Here is a 22,540-nt window from a genome sequence, read left to right as displayed (position 1 = left end):
AACAGTTGAATTTTGTTTTAAAAACGATTAACTTTTAGCGAAAAATGGGATTATTAAAATTTTCAGTTAAGAAAACTAATTTTTAATTAAAGGAGATGAATTTTCAACAAAATATTTAAATCTTCCATACAACTAATCTTCTTGGGCGAAAAAAATCAATTTTTCGGGACAAATTGAACTATTTTGCTAAAAATTGTTTGCTTTTATTGAATTGAAAATTAATTTTTCAAACTGAAAACTTAACTATTAAAGTTTTGGTTGAAATTGATATTTTAAATTGAAAATTCATCTTTTCTCGTTAAAGGCTCATATATTTCGTTGAAAATTCAATTTTTTTTGTAGAAAATTGATCATGGATGAAAATTCATTCTTTTTTGTTAAAAATGGAACTGCTTGGTTGAAAATGAATCCTGTTGAATTGATGATTCAACTATTTTGTCGACCATTCCTTGAGAATTAATTTTTTGTTGAAAAATCCACTATTTGGTTATAAATGAGCTTTTTCTTTAAAAATTCATGTTTTCGGGTTAAAAAATCAAGTGTTTTGTAGACATTTTATTTTTTCGTTTGAAAATTAACAATTTGGCATAAAAATAGACCATGCAGTTGAAAATTAACTTTGTTCATAAAAATTCATATTTTTGTTAAAAATGAAACTATTGATTTAAAAATGTAACTATTATGTTAGACAGTCAACTTTTTAAAATTTAATTTTTATATCTGAAAATTTAACGATTCCATTTTCCGTTAAAAAGTTATCTTTTGTAGTTAAAAATTCGAATATGTTGTTGAAAATTCATCTTTTTGGTTAAGGATTAAACTATTTTGTTGCAAATTCGGCTTTTTTGGTTAAAATCAACTGTTTTTTAATTCACATTGAAAGCTTTTTTGTTATAATAATCACTTTTACAAGTTTCGATGGAAATTTTTTAAAATAAACTATTTGGTCTCAAACGAAAATTAACTTTCTTCAAAAAATTCATAGTATTGGTTAAAAATTAGGCTATTTATTTTCAAATACAACTTTTTTGTTTGGAAAAGTTTTTTTTGTGTGGAAAATTAATTTTTATATCTGAAAAGTTAACTGTTCCATTTTTCATTTAAGACTGATCTTTCTGATATAAAAACTGAACCATTTGGTTAAAAATTCAGTCTTACCTAATTTGTGGATGACCACTAATAAAATTGTTTATAACTTTTTCCACTAAAAATGTTTAAAATAAAATTAGAAATGATCATGCTATTGCATTAAACATTATTGATCTTCTGGGTGTAAGGTTTTTGTACACTCAAAAGAAAATATTTAGAACGGTTAAGGAAAATAAAAATTGGGTAAAGAAAATTCAGGGAAAGTCAGGGAGTTTTCAAATTGGGACTTTTTAGCAATCCTGATTTCGATAAAAAAATTTTTATTTCAAGTACTAAATTAAAGGGTAAAAGTAGAGAAGAGTACAGCCCTGCAGACAAGATGCCACTGGCTCGCTAATTCGACTTACGCGATGCGTTACGTAATCACTACAAACGTGGCGTAACCCCACTACATTCATATTCAACTCATAGATGTCGGTCTATGTAATCCTTGCATAGTTCTCACCAACGCACTTCCCGGCCACCTATACATCCACATCTACTATAAATGAATACATCTTCGTATCATCGCCCTCTGAGTCTCCTCTCCTCATTCTATTTATCAAACTACTTCTCTCATCTATCCTTCTATTTATGTATTCACCAAAGCACGCTCTCCAGCGATGCATCTCTACAAATCGATGAATTTTTTTGCATTCGAAAGTATACTAAACTGATTCGATAGCCAGAAGGCTTTTTAACTGACAAATCTAGGCTACGATAGGGGGGGGAGGGGGGAGAAGTACTTGAAAGAAGTATTTCTAAGGGGCCGCACTTAAATTATGTAATGGATTATAGCCTTTTTTAAGACCCCCCGTCCCCTTGGAACAAACCGTAACAAAATATTTTAACCCCCTCTTACTGTAAGTAATTTTTAGTTTCCAGAAATGTTTTGCTAGTTATTGCTAGTAGAATTATGCAGCCTGTCCGAGAACTTAACTCTCAAAATTCCCTTATTTTTCCTTGACTAATTTTTCATTTTCTTCGATCATTAAGGCCATGTGATGAGTAGGTTGCGTGACCAGATTTTTTCTATTTCCTAACTTATTTTCACACGAAGCGTCACATAGAGTTGTAAATTTGGGATGATAGATAAGAACCACTAAGAAATTTGAGCATGGTGCTAAATTTTTATAATGATTAAAAAGCAAGAAATATAAAAAAATGTTTAGGATCATTATTTCAATCATTAGAAATATTTGGGACCAGAGCCATCATTCTTAGTGCTTCTTATTTATTATCCCAAATTTTCAACCCGATCTGGCGCTTTGTGTGAAAATAAGTTGGGAAATAAGAAAGGTGGCGGTAAGGTAGAAATCTGGTCACGTGACCCACTTTTCACATGGCCTTAATAATATATTAATATTCAAATAACAGCATCTTAATCTGGCAAAATACTTTTAGCAAATAATCTTTTGATACATGGAATAAAACATAATTTTAGATACAAATTTAAAATGTTCAAATTGCTTAGTTTACTTTAAACAAAAAAATATGCCCGCCGCGCGGGCACAGTCTAATCGTCTAAACGCCATAAATTGTAACTGAAATTGTTTTCGATTTGTTCTTAAAGAAGGTTCTCAAAGCACCTGCGGCTTTGACAATGACATTCTCATTACGAAACTCACGCTTCGCGCTAGATAATTTGTGTCCAATTGAAATACTTCACCAAGATAATTTGGATTTATATTTCCTAACACATAAAATTTTATTTCTATTTTTGAAAAGAATATTACTTTTTTGATTTTTATCGAATTTAAAAACGTCACTAAGATAATTTGCAAATATTTTTCAGAACATTTTCAATATTTTCAAAAGTATATAACTTTTATAATTTTCATCGAATTGAATTTTTTATTTTGAACATTTGCAAGTCGTCTACCTACCTATAAGAAATTTTGACAAAAATTTCTAAAATTAAAAAAAAATTTTTTCAAATTTTGAAAATGCCCCGAATTTTTTAATTTTGATTGGAAACATCTGCTCAACGAACTTAACCTTCATTGAGGCAACCTTACAAACTATATCAAAGACTGACTCGATGGGACAAATCCTTCAAAAGTTACCGTGGCTATAACATTCAGGTGTTATACCCACAGACAAAGACAGGCAGACGAATTTTGAACAAATAAAGATTTTTTACTCAAGAAAGAAATAGAAGCTTATTTAAATTGCTAAACCCTTAAGCCAAAAGATTAATTTTCTCTGACAAAATTGAATTTTCAAACCAAAAATATGATTTTTCAGCCAAAAATAAATTTTAAACGAAAGTGATGCCTTCTTATCCAACAAAAATCAAATTTCGAACCAAGAAAATTATAATCTTTTTACCAGAAAAGGAAAATCTTCGATTAAAAAAGATCAATCTTTAACAATTGCAAAAATTAGGTTTTTAGTTGAAAAATTAATTTTAAACCAAAAAAAGGCATTTCCACTAAACAGTTAAATTTTCAACCAAAGAAATAAGCTTTCAATCAAAACATTAAGTTTTAACAATATAGTTTAACTTTTCACATAAATAGTTGAATTTTTAATAAAAAAGATAAATTTTCAAGAAAATAGTAAAACTTTTAACCAAAGAGATGAATTTTCAATTAAAAGTATAAATCTTCAGTACCAACAAAATGAAATTTTTACTAAAATAAATAAGTTTTTGAATGAATGACTTTTTAATGAAATTTTGGAATTTTCTACCAAATCGTTGCTTTTTCATCCAAAAAAGATTAAATTTCTCTTAAAACAGATGATTTTTTATTTTAAAACAATTTTTTTAATAGTTGAATTTTCATCGAAAAAAAGTTTTCTTCAACAAAAATAGTTTAATTCTCTACCAAATATTTGCATTTTTATCCAAGAAAGATGAAATTTCTACTAAAACAGGGGAATATTTCATAAAAAATGACAAATTTGGTTTTAAGTTAAACTTTCATTTAGAAACATTTTAGTACACTTTTCAACATCAAAATATAAGTTTTAAATACAAAGCAATTTTTTTTAAAATAGTTCAATTTTTTTACAAAACAGCAGCATTTTTAACCAAAAAGTATGACTTCTTAACAATATTGTAAAATTTTTAACCAAACAGTTGCAGTTTTGTCTAAGAAAAATTAATATTCTAATAAAAAATGTAACTTTTTAAATGAAAAAGACAAATCGCGACAAACTGTCTCGGCTTCTGTTTTATAGTGATGTTTTAGTTCAATAATTTATGCAGTTGGAACTTAAATTAGGAAGCCTAGGTTTGAAGCATATTTTATCTTTGGGACCGTAATTAAATTACGTAACAGCTCTTGCCGGGGGGTGGGGGTCCTTTATTCGTGTCCGCAATTTGTTGAAATTTGCAAATAAAAAAAATAACTCGCAGTGATTGTACAGAAATTGACACCAAACTCTCGTTTTCAGTCCTTCCATTCTCGGCCTTCCTAGAACGTCTAGCCCCAGCAATTCTTAAGGGGCAGGGCGACAACGGTTGCGACTCTCGCCTCAGGAGGGCCACGGTGCGTGAGTGCTCATTCGAGTATACATCGCAATATTATGCGCTTTAATTGAAAACGGTTCAGGCGACCCTGACTACTTAGATTTGGATCCCCCCGAATTGGGTTTAACGCTATTTGCAGGTAACTCTCGACACCGGACTGAAAATGAGAGTTTGGTGTAACATGATCTGATGTCCCGAAATGTCTCGAGCACGTCGTTTTTTGCACGATTTACCCAGTGATGCAGAGAGAATTAGATTAATTAGATTTAATTGGATCTTTACTATTATTTTATACACCTATTTTCATTTTACCTTAATCTTGAAAATATGTTCTCAATTCCTAACAAATAGCTCATGTAATAATCGCTATGTCCTTTCGATTTACTTCCGTATGTCATTCAGGTGCTTGGGAGGGTTTGCAAGTTGGTCTTTCGTGTGCCGTCTCGGTTTTTCCACCCATTAGGGTTTATGGTTTCCCTTCCCTAGTATAAATTCCTGTTTGCCTTGAATACCCGCACTAAAATTCTAGCCTTAAGGTTCCCGTAATAATACTATTGGAAATATTAGTCTATCGAGATTGAGAACTGAACACTTTGAACTGAACAAAAGGCACCTTTTCCCTAAATAATGAATTTCTCTCTAAATTCAAAATAGCCATAAACTGAACTCAAATGGCCTCCGCCTTGGAAGGGCGGATTAACGGGACTCGATCCCATCAGTTCCCAAAAACTCTCGAAAAGGTTGTCTTCTTGATTGTCCTCTGCAAATATCTTAATAACGGACAATAAGCTTTTATCTCTCAAAGTTCCTAAATCTCGACATCTGGCTTTTCTTCTTCCAAATTTCTATCCTCAAATTTTTCCATCCTTCCTTTCACCTCCACCTCATAACCCCACCCCTCTTGGGCTAGTTTCCCTCGAGTGGGGTGGAAGACTCTGACGTCACGGGGACTGATGGCCGATTTTCCGGAGTACCTGGAGTTCAGTTCTATTTTGGCAAGCTCGGCCATAACATCAAATTTGTCGGGGAGGTCCTCAGACCCTACGCGCAAGTCAGGCACTAACTATTCGAATTCAGCAGTCTCTTCTGAGCTGAAAACGCGTTTTTGGATTAATTGTTCAAATTCCGTGACTGTTACGTACTGTGGAAGCGGACCCCCCTAATCAAGGAAATTGTATACCATCACCAGCCAACTCATGTATAAGTAAGTAAATAAACATTGTGTTAACCGAATTTACCTTGATATTTTCCCAATTTATTACCCAAATCCTTCTTCCTTCATCACATAAAAAAAGTAAGCAAGGTGAGTTTCAACTCTTTATACCAGGCAAGTTCCCATAATACTTGATCTCTTTGCCGCTCGAGAGATCAAGAACGAATATTTTTATTCTAACAAGAGTACATTTTTCTTAATATATTACCACCGCGATCCCTAATCGCTGTGACGTGACAATGAATTGAACCTTATGCGCTAAAGAAACCTGCTGATTAAAAAACGAACCTGCCAAAAAATTGTTCAGGGAAAAATTATAAAATTTTTCACATGAAATTTTGTGGTAACCCGGATATAATATTCTTGTTAGTAATTTATTTGTCTGATGTTTATATTTATATTTCTTTTTTTTTGCATTTGACCCCTCCTGAAGATTATCCTTTTAGTTGTACATTATATTATTTCTTATGAAATTTCACAATTTGGTTGAAAAGTCATATTTTTGTATTGAAAGTTATTGGTCATCGAAAATGTAAAATTGGTTAATGAATAATCAGGAAATTTTGAAAATGAATTTATGCCTGAAACAAAAGACCTTGGATACTAATGGACCCAAGTGGGGAACCTCACATGACGACTTTGTGAGGATCTTCACTTGGGGTGATTGCTAAAGAGATTGATCAGCAATCTGGGTTAGAGCAGTGTTAGGGAACGAACGTGTTATTTAAATAAATAACACGAGAATTCTGGATCAATCTGAAAATTCTATATCACTTCATCACATTACTCCCCTTGCCAACGAATGAGTCACGCCGAACCCGAAAGGGAAATGGCTAAATGGTGTAATAACAATAATAATATATAATAATAATATATATACTATTATAATAATATAATATATATAATATAATAGCTCTAATAAAGCATCCAGAGGTGACTGTTGTCACCTCCAACGCTCGTGGCCTCTCGTAATTGTATACCTACAACATCATCGCAGGAGGTTTCAACCATCGTATTAAATTATTTGAATTAACTTATAACATTCTAATCTCATCAGTCACTTGCCTTAGTCCATGGCTATGGTGTATAATCGGGCTTACCCGAGTAAAATTTTAATGAAAACACTGGAATAATAATAATAATAATAATAATAATAATAATATTAATAAGCTAGCCACAAAAATAAATGGACAAAATCTGGCAGATCAAAAACGCTCAATATCTGTAAACAAACTGTTTTCGGCTGTTGAAATAGCTACCAACAAAATGGAAGTGGAATAGCATCTTCCTATTGATGACCTCGCCTTGGAAGATGTGGATAACGAAGACTTGATTGATGCTGAAGGCGTAGGTGCTAGGGATAATGAACATCATGTACCGGATGCATTAGAACCACATCGGGATATTACTAACGATGATGTGGACAGGGAAATCCCAGAAAAACTACAGGACCTGGAAAGGAATTTTGGTCTTTCTTTACTAGCAAATCTAGACAGCAAGGTTTTACCTACGTATTTGAACGTAGCACAAATTGCGTTAGAGGTGCAAACTCTTGTATAATGTACAGCTGTGGCAACTGTTAGAACGTTGGGCTGGAAAACTAGGCCTGCAAATGCAGTTTTTGTCCCAGCAAGGGATCGAGATCCACCATGGAAGATCAGGTTGGATATGGATGTCAGCAAAGTAAGGAGCAAATTGGGTCGATTATCTCAATATAAAAAAGGAAATTGAACCAGAAAACTGATGAACCATGTTACTAAAATCATCCATCCTTGGCACATTCACACACTGACCCAACAATATTGAATGAAATTTGAGACTCTTAACGACAGAGACTTGATGTTTTTACTGCCAAACTGCGTCGGTACAAGAAAACTAATGCACGAAGGTAACAAAATGAAAACTTTCAGACAGATAAAAGAAGGTTCTATCGTGAACTGAGAGTAAAGCCAAATAACTAACAAGGCACAGAAGTCCCTCAGTTATAAGATATGACTAACTACGGGTCGGTTGTTTGGGGAAAGAGGAACAGATTGAATTTGGACACTGCGTGGTTCAAACTGGAGGAAGCAAGGTTAAGCAATAGCCCTGAAATGCATCTGACAAACATCACTGCTTTAGATGTTTCAACGGTCTTGAAAAGGGCAAGTGTTGGCAAGGTGTTTTCAGAAGATCATTGAACACCCAGATCTGATGCCAGGTTTTATGCTCCAGTGTACTACATATATAATACCAAAAAAACCAGACGCTCAAAATCCATCTTACTTTCGACTGATAGCCTGTCTTCCAATAATTTATAAATGTCTTACAGCTATCATTGCAGATAAGGTATATTCTCATTACAACGAGAATGACATTCATACAGAAAAACAAAAAAGATGTAAAAACTCGCGAGGCTGTAAAAATCTAGTCACTATAGACGCTGTTGCCATGACTCAAGCTCGTAAACATCAAAGGAACTTACACATGGCATACATTGACTACAGGCAGGCGTTTCCTTCCGTGCCGCATGACTATTCGCTTGAAATCTTAAACCTTTACAAAATCTGCCCACGCATTATTGACTTTCTAAGCCATGCGATGAGGCTCTGGGGTACAAGAATCAAGTATTTTGATCATGAACAACCAAGGATAACCAGATCAATACGCCTTACGATGGGTATATTTCAAGAAGACTCCTTCAGCGCACTATGATTCTTTTTAGCGTTGAATCCATTGCGCAAAACACTAAACAACATGTCGGATGGGTTCAGAATTCATGATAATGAGGAATGTTCATAAAGTGACCCATCTTCTTTACATGAATGACCTGAAGCTGTACGCTAGTTCAGCCCAGAAACAGCAGCAAGTGATCGATATCACAAAGCAGTTTTCCAATGATATCCACATGGAGTTTGGACTAGATAAACTCGTGCAGAAATGGCGACTCGGTTTTGGTAGGATACTAGTTATTTTGCCCTAACTTTATTGGGGCGCTAAACGGAAAATCTGGAAATGACCTGACAAGAACGTCACGCTTTGTAGAAAAAGCACTAGCCTAGACTCTCTGACCAGATTTCAGCGATGGTGCCTTTCTATTGCCCGACTAAACAGTAAGGTGCTTTCTAGATCCTTGCTCTATTTCCCTATTAATTCCTAATTTGATTAAAGGTTATGTGGTGACGTGTTATGGCTTACGAGAAGGAAAATATTAATACAAATGTAAAACATATTTTCTTTGCAAAAGTTATATCTAAACATTTTACACCTTTCTGTAGCCTCTGACAAACACTTCTACCTTTTCTCTTATTTTTATTGACATTAAATTCTTAACTATGCTTCGCACGATGTTCTAAAACTAAATTAATTGTTGAATTTGACTAGAAAAGACTTATTACTTATAACTAAAGAGATACGCAGTTTATTAAAATATCCGCAAGCACCGAAAATTGAACGGCATTCATTCGATACTTTCGAACATAGGAGAACATCGGTATCATATAGGAGAAAAGGTTCTTGAAACTCGATCTATTAAACATGATTTTTAAACGTACTTAGATGATTTGAAATCAAATCAATATTTAAGAAAAATTCTTTTCAAATTTTTAAGGTACTAAATGTTTTAAAATTCATCAGAAAAAATGACAATTTTAAAAGTTTGAGTCTCGGTAATTTTTTGTTTCTTTGAATTAACTATAATTAAGCATAATAACATTAAATTACTTTTTTGTACTCACAGCCATATTACCCGTTTTACCTGTCGAGAGCTTTACAAGGTCTTCTCGAGAAAATAATTAATTGATAGAAATTTGTTTAAATATGTATCTTTACGATTAAAACCTTTTATCTAGTTTAATTGAAAAATATAGTGCTAAAAAGAGAGTGTGATATAGCACAAGACAATAACCTGTCGAGGGCTAGCCGAGGGAAAGCCAAGATTCTTCTAGCTAGAAAATTTGACTGCGTCCTCGCGTAAGAGCCAATATTTAGTTTAGGCATAAAGAGGCATTTCTACCCGGGTTCTGGGATTAAGAAAATATTAAATTGGAAATTAATTGTTTACACCGTGTAAACGAACAACAAGAAATGTTTATTTAGTATGAAAAATATATTTTATTTCGTATTTTTGAAACCTTATTGCAGAACTTTAATTGCAACACAGTTTATAAATTTTTTTTACACAGTGTAAATAAAATTTTATATACTTCTACACTTCTATTTTCTTCTGAATATCTCAATTTTCGAACATTTATCATCTTTACGATAAATTACTTTCACTAGTGTCATCCTGAACATTTATAACCTCACTTTTGCCTTTATAACCTCACTTTCGTCCACTATTGTCGATTGCTCAGTGCGTGATTTTTTTTCATTTGATAACTTTTGCTCTTGATTTGGTTTAACGCTCTTTTTCTTTCCATGATTCCGTAAATAATAATAAAATAACTAATAATAAAAAACATATAGTTATCAACCTCACAAGTCATCAAACTTTTGAAGCATATAAGGCTATCAAACATTGGCTGCATTTACATGGACAAAGTACTGCTTTTTTACCCGTCAGGGTTTGAATTTACTGTATAAATAAATACTTCTATGATTATCATTTATTAAAAATTCCATTTTTATAGATATTGACAAATTTAGGGAAATACCTTTCGTATTTGAGTAGTACCCGTCTAAATTCTAAGTTAGAACCTCTCTAAACTTCCCTGTAATGGTCTAGAAAACAAACAGAGATAACCCTTCCAACCCCTGGAAAGAGCCTACATAACATTTTCTAGTCAAGTTACCCTTTCTAACACCCGACCAGTTCCCTGTTTAAAGTAGGGAATATTAGGGCATTTTCTACACGGGAATTTAGAACAGTGCATTTAATCAGAGGGGAATTAGGGACCTCAGAGTTAGAGAACGAATTCGAAAATGACATCGAGAGAATGGCTGCAGGCGAATCATATAAATATCTGGGTATTCTTGCATCTAAGGATATTCAGCATACGATAGTTAAGACAAGCCTACTGACTGTCTTCACTACGAGACTCAGATTGATTATGAAGAGTTTTCTCAACTCGGCAAACAAAATCAGGGCAATCAACACATATGCCACCCTTCGGACTCAAAAAATGGTCTAACACCGACCTTGAAAAGTTAAACAGAATTATTCGCGTGGAAATGACAAAGCACCGAATGCACCACAGAAATTCAGCGATGGAAGGGGTAGTTCTACCACGACATTTAGGGGGTAGGGGTGTTGTGGGTGTCAAAAAACTATGTGAGTCACAAGTTATACAGTTGCGAGATTATTTTAGCAGCAAACGAAATGTTGCGCTTTACAGTACCATCTGTCAAGCGGATCTTGACTATAAGCCCTTAAATTTGTCCTCAGATGGGACCTTGCATATCAGGGCAGAAACCATAGAGGAATTATAAATACAATGGAAGTAAATACATTATCGAACACGAAGCACGAGAACCAACTTAAATTTTCTAGAAACTACAACTTTATAAAAATTTGAAAAGTTTCAAAGATAATTGTCAGATTATTTTTAGATTTTTCAATTGAATTAGTAGAGAGAAACTATGCTTTTTAAGACACTTACTTAAAAGTTACAAAAACTCTTGGATCTCTGAAAATCTCTGAAGACGTATTTAATAAGACGTATGCAAATTTTTTAAATTTATACTATTAACGTCAATAGCATACTTATATAGTGTAAAAAACTTGACACGTTAATTTAAATATGCAAAATGTAAGTTTAAATTTTAATCGAGTTAATGAAAAACTGTTTTCATAACTAACCGAACGTTACAAATTTATCAGCATTTTCAAGAATTTTACTTCTGATATTTTTAACGAAATATGATATTTTATCTTTTTTTACAGATTGTAGTTAAAAAAGGTCTTTTTACTTGCGTTAACTAATTTTATTTTATATTATGGTTTGTTTAAAGGGCAGTTACATTTTTTAACCCAAAAAAAGAATGTCAACAAAATAGATGACTTTTCTAACAAGAAGATTTATTTTCTGCCAAAAAGGCGAATTCAAAGAAGCCATTACACTGTCAACCAAAAAGATAAATTTTCAACTCAAAGAAGTTTGGAAAATAACTGAAGGAATATAACTGAAAGAAGTTTGGAAGATAACTATCTTTTAAGATTACTCAAACTATTCCTAAAATTTTGACAACTCATTGAAAATATAAAAAATGTCCCATATATCTTCGAAATTCGTAGAGATCTTTTGGAACCTTTTGATACCCTTTTAAATTTTCTTAAAATTTATTTTTTCAAACAAAAAAATGCATTAAAAGTTTTTCCATAAACCACATGGTTTCTTTGTGGGAATGGGAGGGGGGTCGACGAAAGTTCACGTTGATCTTTTTTAAATGTTTTCAACTTTTAAATAATTTTGATTCTTTTTGCAATTCCCAAATGCCTTATAATATTACTCGAATTCTTTAATAAATCTTTGTAATCAGGCTAATTGGAAATTTTCGCTTTAAAATCGTCTACATTTTTTTTCGAAATTTCAGGAAATAATTTTAGATGTTTTGAAATTTTTATCAATTTTCTTTTAAACTTAATTTTTTAAATTAAAGTATCAGTTTAAATTTTCCCAGGAATTTTGAGAAATTTTTTTATCATCGTGAAAACTGTCAAAATCTTTCAGAAACTTCGAAAGGTCTATTTCAAGATATTAAAAAATGTACGCTTTTTCTAACTCTTTAAAAATATTTTCATGTTTGAAATTAATTTTGTATGTTTTTAAAACTTCTCAATATCTCTGAAAATTGATAGAATTTTTTATAAGACTTCGTAATCTTGCTAATTGAAAAATTTGGCTTTGAAATCGTCTACATTCTTTTTCGAAATATTAGGAAATAAAAAATATTTTTAGTTTATTTTCAATTTCCCCTTCAAATTGCTTTGAAAAATTAAAAAAAACAGTTTCGATTTTACCAGGAATTTGAGCATTTTTTCATTCTCATGAACCATTTTAAAATTCTGACTAGGAGCTTCTTTTTTTAGAAATTTTTGAAAATCTACACATTGCATCTTGTATATCAAAATACTGGGCACCTTTGTTCCATCGATTATTATTGTTATTGAATATATCATTCATATAATCTGATATTTCTCAAAAACCTGAAGATTTCAGGCTTTATATTTTAAACGGGGAAAAGAACCTACAGCTTCATTCAATCATAAACGCGGGTTGCCCAACAATAATAGTTTGAAATTGTTTCGAGTAATTTCGATGTGGTTCGAGAATTAATCAAAAATGGCGCAATGCGCATTTTAATAATTGGGTTAAATGCTGTACACCTTTTTATATTGATTATTATTATTGAAAATATTATTCAGATAACCTTACGTTTCGCATAAGCCTGAAGTTTGCAGAATTTTTTTAAACGGGAAAAAGAAAAAGAAGAAAAAATCATTCAATCAAGAAAACTAGTTTCCCGACAACAATACTTTCAAATTGTTTCGAGTAATTTTGAGATGGTTCGAGAAATATCAAAAATGGCGCTACTCGCTTTTTAATAACTCGATCAAATTACATGAAACTATTTTTAATTTCTCAAATGAGTCCGAGACCTGTTATTCAAACCTTGAAAATTTTTAAAAATTAGCCTGTGGCGCTATTTACGTTTTTTAGGTAGGTGAGCCTGGGAGCGCAAAATTATTCATTCTCGCAGGGTGAAAAAGGGGCTATTTACGGCTCTGTTTTGAATAATATTTCCTTATTCTGGCAATCTTGATGAAGATTGTTTTGAATAAAGAATGTCACCGATTCCGTTTAAAAGTTTACAGATTCAACCACGAAAGTGATAATGCTTTGATTGACAATTTTGCAGTATTGTTCGAATGATCACGCGATTGTTGTTCAATTAAGATCGGCAATAAGGCATTTGTTCAAGAATAACCATGCAGATACAGAAACAAATACGAAAATGATAAAATAGTGAATGTACGTGACGTTGCGTTGGTTGGTTGGTTTCTCTTGGCCCAGTTTACACGGTACAATCGCAATTTCGCCCTTGCTAAGATATCTCGCGCAAATACAAAAATGTACCATTATCGTCGCCTCTATTCCGGATCGCATTTTGAGGCAAGGCCTTCAGCAGGCCGGAGATTCTCGCCGAACGTAAACGTATTTGCGGTTGTTCCAGAAACCTACTTAACTCAATGGCAATGGTAGCAGCTTCGTGTTTCTCAGCTACCGTGTCCCACTATTACGTCAGGCTGAAGGAGCCCATAGCCGTGCGGTTCGAGCAACGGGAATAAGATCATTGCTAATTATTACTCTATGAGATAATTCATTACTCGCGTTGGTGTAATCGAGAGCTGGAGGAACCTGGCGCCGGTAAGGTACCTTTTTTTAAGGTCTGGCGGTGCCAAACCACTTTCTTGCCACACGGAAAATTTTTCCAGTTATGAGCCATTCATAAACTATGTCAACAATTTTGGGATCTTTTGACCTCCCCCTCCCCTGAAAGTAAATGTAGCTGCTGGCTAAATACCGATTTTACGTTTATAAATTCTTTAAAATAAAATTAATATAGATAAACTGTTGATTCTAATTCGAAACACTTTAGATTCATAAGATTTCAAGCGAAGATATATTGAATTTTAAACGAAATAGTCGAATTTTCAACCAAACAACTGAATTTTCAACCAAAAAAGATTTTCTACTCCAGTAGATAAACTTTCAAATAAAAGAGACGATTTTCCCCAAAAATAATTAAATATTTATTCAAATGATAAAATGTCAAGCCAAAAAGACGAGTTTTTTCGAAGACAGCTGAATTTTTATCAGAAAAATTTCTTTTCAAACAAGAAATATACTTTTTTTAATCAAGAAGGATAACTTTTCAACCTAGAAAGATGAATTTTTAAACACAAACTGACGACTTTATCAAAATAGTTGATTTTATACCGAATTATTGAATTTTCAGCATAGAAAAATGCACTTTCAATCAAATGGTCGAATTTTCAAACAAAAAAGGTTCAAATTCAATCAGGTATTTGAATTTTCAAGACAAAAAGACTGATTTTATAGAAGGCAGTTCAATTGTCATCAAAAGCTTTCAAGTTTAACCGAGAAAGGTGACTTGTCTACTATACATTATGAATTTTCAACAAAGAGTAAAGTTTTTAAGCTAAAAAGTCAAATGTTTTAGAAATCAGTGGAATTATTAATTGAAAAAGATTAATTATTAACAAAATTTATAAACTTTTAATCTAGTAGTTCAAATTTAAACCAAAAAGGTTGAATTTTCAAAGAGCAAGATTTATTTTCTACCCTAAAGTCGAGTTTTCAACAAAATGCATGCATTTTCTACCAAACAGTAAAATTTTTAACTAAAACAATACACAGGATAAAATTTCAGCTAAAAATGGAATACATAAATTTTAAGATAAAAAAAATAATTTTCAAATAAACAAAAAAATATATTTTCAACAGTTTTTAATTTAAGAACCAATTAAATTTTAAAACCAAAACGACGAATGATTTGCAAAAAAGATGAATTTCCAACCCAAAAATATTATTTTTCAACCGAAAGTTTAATTTTCAAGCCAAAAAGATGAATTTTCTACAGAACAGTAGAATTTTTAACATAAAAGCTAATTTTAAAACAAATAGTTGAGTTGTCAACTATAATTATGAATTCTTCATAAAAAAATTCTCTTTTTTACAATGCAGTTCAACTTTAAATAATATTGATCGATTTTTCAACCAAAACATATAAATTCTTAATCAAGCATTAAACGGTTGATATTTTAACAAAGCAATGGCATTTTTGTCCAAAAAGTATAAATTTTCAATGAAGAAGATTAAATTTCGAATAAGAGAGACGATTTGTCAACAAAATATCTGAATAACAAAAATTTTAACTTTCAACAAAAAAAAATAAATAAATTTGTAACAAAAAATGGAATAGTTTAATTATCAGTTAAAGAAATTGGTTTTAACCTCAATGTGAAAAGAATTTTAGTGTACTAAATAACTACATTTTTAACATAGAGATTAACCTTTAACTAAAAAAATGAATTTCTGACAAAATAGTTGATCTTTTGATTAAAAAGATGATTTTTTAACAATAATATTTCATTTTTAACGAAATAATTACATTTTTAATTGAATAATAGCATTTTCACCCATTCGAGATGAATTCCAAACCAAAAATACTTATAATAGTAGTCTCTCCGATAAAAACATGAAGTTTTACCCAAAAATATAGTTGGATTTTCTTATTAGGCTTCAGTTCTAAATATTATCTAAGTTTGCAATATTAATTTCACTTGTACCCCTCCTCCCTTTATTACTAATTTTAGTTTTTAGCCCCCCCCCCCCCATAAAACTCGTAACGTAGTTTATGGAAAGTACTGCCATGACACTTATTCTTTTAGTACTACACTACTGATTACTCATCGATGTAACTTTCGTCTCAATGCCTCATTTGAAACATAATCCTTTTCCATAAAGATCCTTCTTAAATTACATGAGTAGGGGAAAGTGGGGCTAAGCCTACAGTGGGGCTAAGCTGACACTATAACCAAGGTATATTCATCTTACGTGGAAAAAGGTGCTGAACAAGAAGGTGTTGTTAAAATTTTATTTTCCGTTGATTTTCAATGTTTTTCGCATAACAATATTGAAAATTGATGTTTTTTGACAAACCCAAGTGGGGAACCTTACATAACGACTTTGTGAGGATTTTCACTTGATGTGATTGCTAGAGAGATTGATCAGCAACCTGGGTCGGAGCAGTATTGCGGAACGAACGTGTTATTTACTACATAAATAACACGAGAATTCCGGACCAATCTGAAAATTCTCTATCCCTTCCACACATTACTCCTTTTCCCCACCGAGTGAGTCACGCCTGCCCCGAAAGGGAAAGGGCTTAATGATGTATATATTAGATATTGATAAATTGAAAATTTTGTAGCCAACTAAATTTCCTATCCAACCATACCTAATAGGTTTCTAAACAAAAATTTTTAAACATTAAAAACAACTTTGAAAAAAGGTGTAGGCTTAGCCGCACTCTCCCCTATTCAATTTTGGGAATGTTTTTTCTTTAAACCCTGAAATCAACGAAGTCGTTTTCCATACATATTTTCTGTTTATTTTGCGTTTTTCGCGTTTGTAATTAGTTGTTTAATGTTTAATTCTCAAACAAAACAAAAAAAGAATATTCTTAACGAAAAATGGAATATTTCGTATTTCAATAAAACAAGATTTAAGTTTTAAATCAAAAGGAAAGAAAGCAAGAAAGATAAATTTTCAAACAGGAACAAAGAAAAAACGAAAGATAAAGCTTACATCGATTCCAGGTGAAAGATTCACCGCGATAAAAATTAACCTTGTACGCCAGCGCTATCTATCATCGTTTAACTTCATTAAGTTGGAGAGAAATGGGGATTCCCATCTGTCAGTTGTTTTTGCTCTTTTTGCTAAATGGTATTAAATAAGTTCTAATTCATTAACAATAGTGTAATTTGTTTCGGAGGAGATATATCAGTAAGAACCAATTTTTTTCTCTTTTTTCTGTTGCTGATTCTATATGTCTTACCGAAATTTGCTCCCCTTAGCGTGTCGTAGTAGACGAGATCAAAATTATTCTCCTAACCTCGATGAAACTTTTGCCCAAATATGTTTAATTTTTAACCGTTGCAAGTCTTACCTACAACAAATTTTACCTTTGTTTGTAATAATTGTTTGAAATCTGGTATACCGATTTATAGCTCGAATTCATTTATATTTTGCCGTTTTCCCATTTCTACTAAGAACGCCATAGCAGACGACAGCGTTTATTCCACCGTCGAATAAACTGTCGCCAAATAGCATCCAAACTTTTACAGTGGGAAGTTTTACATGCAAAAAAATTTAACTTTAGTTTTTTCTGTTCAGTAAGAACAAATTTTTTTTGTTTTTTCTGTTACTGATTCTACATGTTTTACCGAAATTTGCTCACTTCAGCGTGACGCAGTAGACTATAGATCAGAATTATTCACCGATAACCTCGGTGAAATTTTCGCCGTAATATGTTTAATTTTTAACCGTTGCAAGTCTTACCTGCAACAAATTTTAACTTTTGCTTTTTCTGTGTTGTTTAAAAATCTAGTGGTCCGATTTATAGCTCGAATTCTTTCATACTTTGCCGTTTTCCCATTGTTGCTAAGGACGCCGTAGCAGACGACAGGTTTTATTCTATTGTAGGATAAACTATTGTCAAATAGCATGTAAATTTAAACAGGGGGAAATTTTACGTGCAATAAAATTTAACTTTACTTTTTTCTGTGAAAGTTTACTTTTCTATACCATGACAGATCAGTTCTCAATCCAAGAAGACGAATTTTAAAAAACAGTTAAATTTTCGACCAAAAAAATGAATTAACAAAATAGTTGAATTTTAAACCTGCAAAGATGAATTTTCAACAAGAATGTAATTTTTAATCAAGAGAGATAAATTTTCAATCAAATAGTTGAAAGGTGGAAATGTCTGGAAGGTTAGCATAGTTCAGTTTTCAAATAGAAAAGATCAATTTTCAATTAAAAATTGTATACTCCAAAGATAAAGTTTCAACTAACATTATGAATCTTATTTAAAAAAATTTAGTTTTAACGAAGAAATTTCACTTTTAACCAGATAGTTGAATTTTTAATAAAAAAGATGAATTCTCAACGAAAAGTGTGATAGGTGATATTTTAACCAAAAAAGATTTTCATTTTAATCAAAAATCGTTGAATGTATTAAAAAAATAATTTTCAAGAAATTAGTTAAATTTTAAAGCAAAGAGATGAATTTTGAAAAAAATAAACTTTTCACTAAGAAGATTAAATGTCTACCAAAAAACACAAACTTTAAACATAATACATGAATTTTCAATTAAAAAAGACAATTTTTTTATTATATAGTTGCATTTTTAGCTAAAAACGATTAACTTTGATCTAGAAATGTAATAGTGAAATTTTCAGTTCAATAGAAATTAATTTTCAACCAAAAAAGAAACGAATTTTCAAGGAAATAGTTAAATATTCAAACAAAAAAATTTATCTTCTGCCAAAAAGATAAATTTTTAATATTTAATATAAATTTTAGAATATTTTTATCCCTCCGCTATCCGTCCTTGAATCAACTATTGTTCAATTCTCAAACAAAAAAAGATGAGTTGAAGATAAGGATTTCGTTTATTTTTTGTTTGAAGATTCAACCAATACCTGGTTGAAAGTTGAGCTACTTTTTTAAAAATCAATTTTTTGGGAAATATTCATAATTTTAAGTGAAAATTCATCTTCACAGTGACAAATTTAACCACCGTTTTTTTAACTAAAAGTATAATTATTCCATTATTGGTTGAAAATTTACGTCTTTAATTAAAAATTAATTTTTTCTATTTCGAAACTGAACTATATTGTCGAAAGGTCAACTCTTTAGTTGAAAAATGAACTACTTGATAAAAAATCAATTTTTTTGTTCTTGAAATTCATAGTGTTGGTTTAAAAATTCCACTGTTTTGCGAAAAATTAATCTATTTTGTTAAAGATTAGTTTTTTGGGTAGAAAATTCTCATTATTTTTTTAAAGTTCATCTTTTGGCTTCAGATTCAGCTATTTTGTTGAAAACTAGTATTTTTTGGTTCAATTTAACTAGAAGAAAATTAATTTTCCTGTTACAAAATTAATGTTTTACGCTAAACGTGTAACTATACCATTTTAGGTTAGAAATTTATATTTTTAAATTAAAATTGATTTTTTATATTTGAAAGTTGAACTATATGGTTTAAAATTAAACTTTTTCCTTAAAAAGTTAACTACTTGATAGAAAATAAAGTTTTTTTGTTGAAAATGTATAGGTTTGGTTTAAAAATGCAATTGTTTTGTGGAAATTTAATCTATTTTGTTAAAAAAAAATTTTTTGCTCGGTTGAAAATTTTCCTTCTTTTTTTAAAGATCATCTTTTTGTCTATAGATTCAAAATTCAACAATTTGGTTTCTAGTAGAAACTTAAATATTTTTGAGAAAATCTGATTGATTTTGTTAAAATTCGTCTTTTTAGGTATAAAATTAATCATCTTCTTCAAAAATTCCTCTTTTTGACTGTGGATTCAACTCTTTTCTCACAAATTGTCCTTTCTTGTTTCAAGTAAACTGGTAGAAAATTCTTTTTTTTTTGCGTTGTGAGTTAATTTAATTAACTGAAAATGCAGCAATTCTATTTTTGAATGAAGACTCATATTTTCAACTAGAAAAAATCAAATATTTGGTTAAAAATTCATCTGTCTTGATTAAAAATAAGATTCTCGTTGAAAATTTGTTGGTATATTCTTAAAATGCAAGTATTTGGTTGAGTTATCTTTCTGGGTCTAAAATTGAACAGTTTTGTTAAAAATTCGTCCTTTTGTATCGAAAATTTATACATTCATACAAGAAATAAGAAATAACAAATCTTTCGTTGAGAATTCATCTTGTTTTTGTTTGTTAAGAAGAGAACCATATACTTAGTTAAAAATTCAACTATTTTGTTAAGAATTCAATTATTTTCTTGTAAAAGTCAGCAATTTGTTAAGTCTTCTTGTTCTTAGCCTTAGTTTTTTTTGTTGGAAAAATTGAATTACTTTTGTTGACAATTCGTGTTTGGGTTCAAGATTTTTAAAAATAAAAATGTTATTATTTAATTGAAAATTTATCAGAGTGGTCAAAAATAAAGTTTTTTATTTAAATTTCAAATGTTTTATAGCAATTTTTTTAAATTGAAAATTCAGCTAGTGGAGATTTTTACTGTTTTGTATACATTTTTTTAATCACAAATTCATTTTTCTAAAAAAAAATTATTCATTTATTTTCGAGTTTAAAAATGATTTTTTAGTTTAAACATTTAATTTTTCGGTAGAAAATATATATCATTTGTTGAAAATTGAACTATTTGGTTAAAAATGTGCATATTTTGTTGTAAATTGTTCCTTTTTTTTAGAAAAGTAATCTTCTTGGTTGAAAATTAAATTATTTGGCGAAAGTTAAACTGTTTTGTAGAAAAGTCTTTTTTTAACTTAAAGTCTAAAATTTGGATACATTTTTCTTAGTTATCTGAAAATTATCTTGCGAAAAATTCTTCTTTTTGATTGGCAACTTCTTTTCTTTCAGTAAGAAATTTGATCATTTTTGGTTGAAAGATCAACCATTACACTTTTGTTGAGAATTTATCTTTTTTGGCTGAAAAATTAACTTTTCTGTTGAAAATTCGTTTTTTTCGTTTTAAATTAATTTGGCTGAAAAATTAACTATTCTGTTGAAAATTCGTTTTTTTAGTTCAAAATTAATTTTTTACCTTAAAATTAAACTACTCCATTTTTGGTTGGAAATTTTGATTACTTTGGTCCGTTTTAGTTCTATTTTAGCATTACTTTTTTGGGACATAAATTCTATAATCATTTGTAAAGATTTTGAAAAAATGGATCATCCCTAGTTCAAAAACCACCCGCAGAAATTAAAAAACTCTTTTTTACAAATGAAAAAAATTATCATTTTTGGACTCCTTCCTTAATGAAAATGTTTCGTTTGAAATAAATTAATCACACATATTATACATCAAAAATTTTAGACACAAAAGACAAATAATTGTATAATTAAAGATTCCCTTAATATATATTTTAAAAATATATCTTTTTAAAAAAAAGTTATACCAGTCATTATAAAATACTTCGGGATTTTTTATCAACAAACAAGGTGCTGATCACTTATTGGCTTTGCGAAGTACATAATTTTTCAAGGTTAATTTATTTAAAAAATTTTTATTAATTATCTTTTATTAAATGTACCTGATTCTGCCTTTGTAACAAGAAAATAATACATCCAGTGGAGTAAGATTATATGTTTTCTTTGATTTATATGGCATGGGACTAAAGCAATATGAGTTCGCATTCATTAAGATTTATGTGGTCTCTATTCCAACGGGATAAGTTGGAAAATTACCGTAGTTACATTATTAGTTTCATTTTTGTGGAATTGTAAATTTACTACACTTGACAGAAAAATTAATTACAAAAATAAATGATGGGAAATGGTTTCATTTCTTTTTATCAAAAATTTGAATATAAAAACTTTGTAATTTTTTAATGGATGCATTCAAGCCTATAGAAACATTTTTATTTTTGAAGAATTTGAATATTTAATATGAATTTTTATTAAAGATATATTAATATACTAGAAAATATTTATTTCAAATTGATATTCTATTGCAATCCGCGATAAAGTTTAGCTAAAGTACTAGGTATAAATTAAATCAGTACTTGAGAAACAAATTTTCTTCAAAAGTGTAAAAATCCCAAATAAAAATAAAAGCAATACTAGAAAAGTTCTATTTTATTTTTTCGACATTTTTACCAGTGTCGAGCGAATTTATGTCCTAAAAACGTACATCTGAAACATGACTAAAGTAACAAACAAATTCAAAATATGGGACAAAAGTACCAGAAAAGCTCCACCTAATTTTGTTTAGCAGAACTTTATTAGAACAAAAGTACGGGAAAGATTCCATTTTATTCTTCTCAGAATTTTTGCATTTGTTGACGGGATTTAAATCCCAAAAATTACTGCTGAAATAGGACTAAAGAATCAACAAAGTTCGAAATATATCCCGTTTCACTAGGAATTTTTTAGAATAAGAGTAGAGAAAAAGTCACACTTAATTTTTTTGTTGAGCATGAATTTTTTGGGAAAAATTTAAAT

General features: G+C 30.4%; 1 protein-coding gene across 2 annotated transcripts in view; it reads left to right on the top strand.

Annotated features, from left to right (window-relative positions):
- LOC117174558 (caveolin-3-like) overlaps positions 1 to 22,540 on the top strand; it is a 506,197-nt gene that overhangs the window by 398,455 nt on the left and 85,202 nt on the right. Inside the window, exon 1 of one of the 2 annotated variants that reach the window (XM_033363767.1) lies at positions 5,581 to 5,810. The exons of the other annotated variant lie outside the window; for it this stretch is intronic. The gene's annotated coding sequence lies outside the window, so the exon portion shown is untranslated. Of the gene's footprint in view, positions 1 to 5,580; positions 5,811 to 22,540 lie in introns of those variants that run through there. 2 annotated transcript variants of the gene reach the window in all.

The sequence above is a fragment of the Belonocnema kinseyi genome, chromosome 6 (assembly GCF_010883055.1).
Source record: "Belonocnema kinseyi isolate 2016_QV_RU_SX_M_011 chromosome 6, B_treatae_v1, whole genome shotgun sequence".
NCBI classification, from domain to species: Eukaryota; Metazoa; Arthropoda; class Insecta; order Hymenoptera; family Cynipidae; genus Belonocnema; species Belonocnema kinseyi.
Note: the sequence above shows the minus strand (reverse complement) of the source record. Positions and strands in the feature narration are given on the sequence as shown.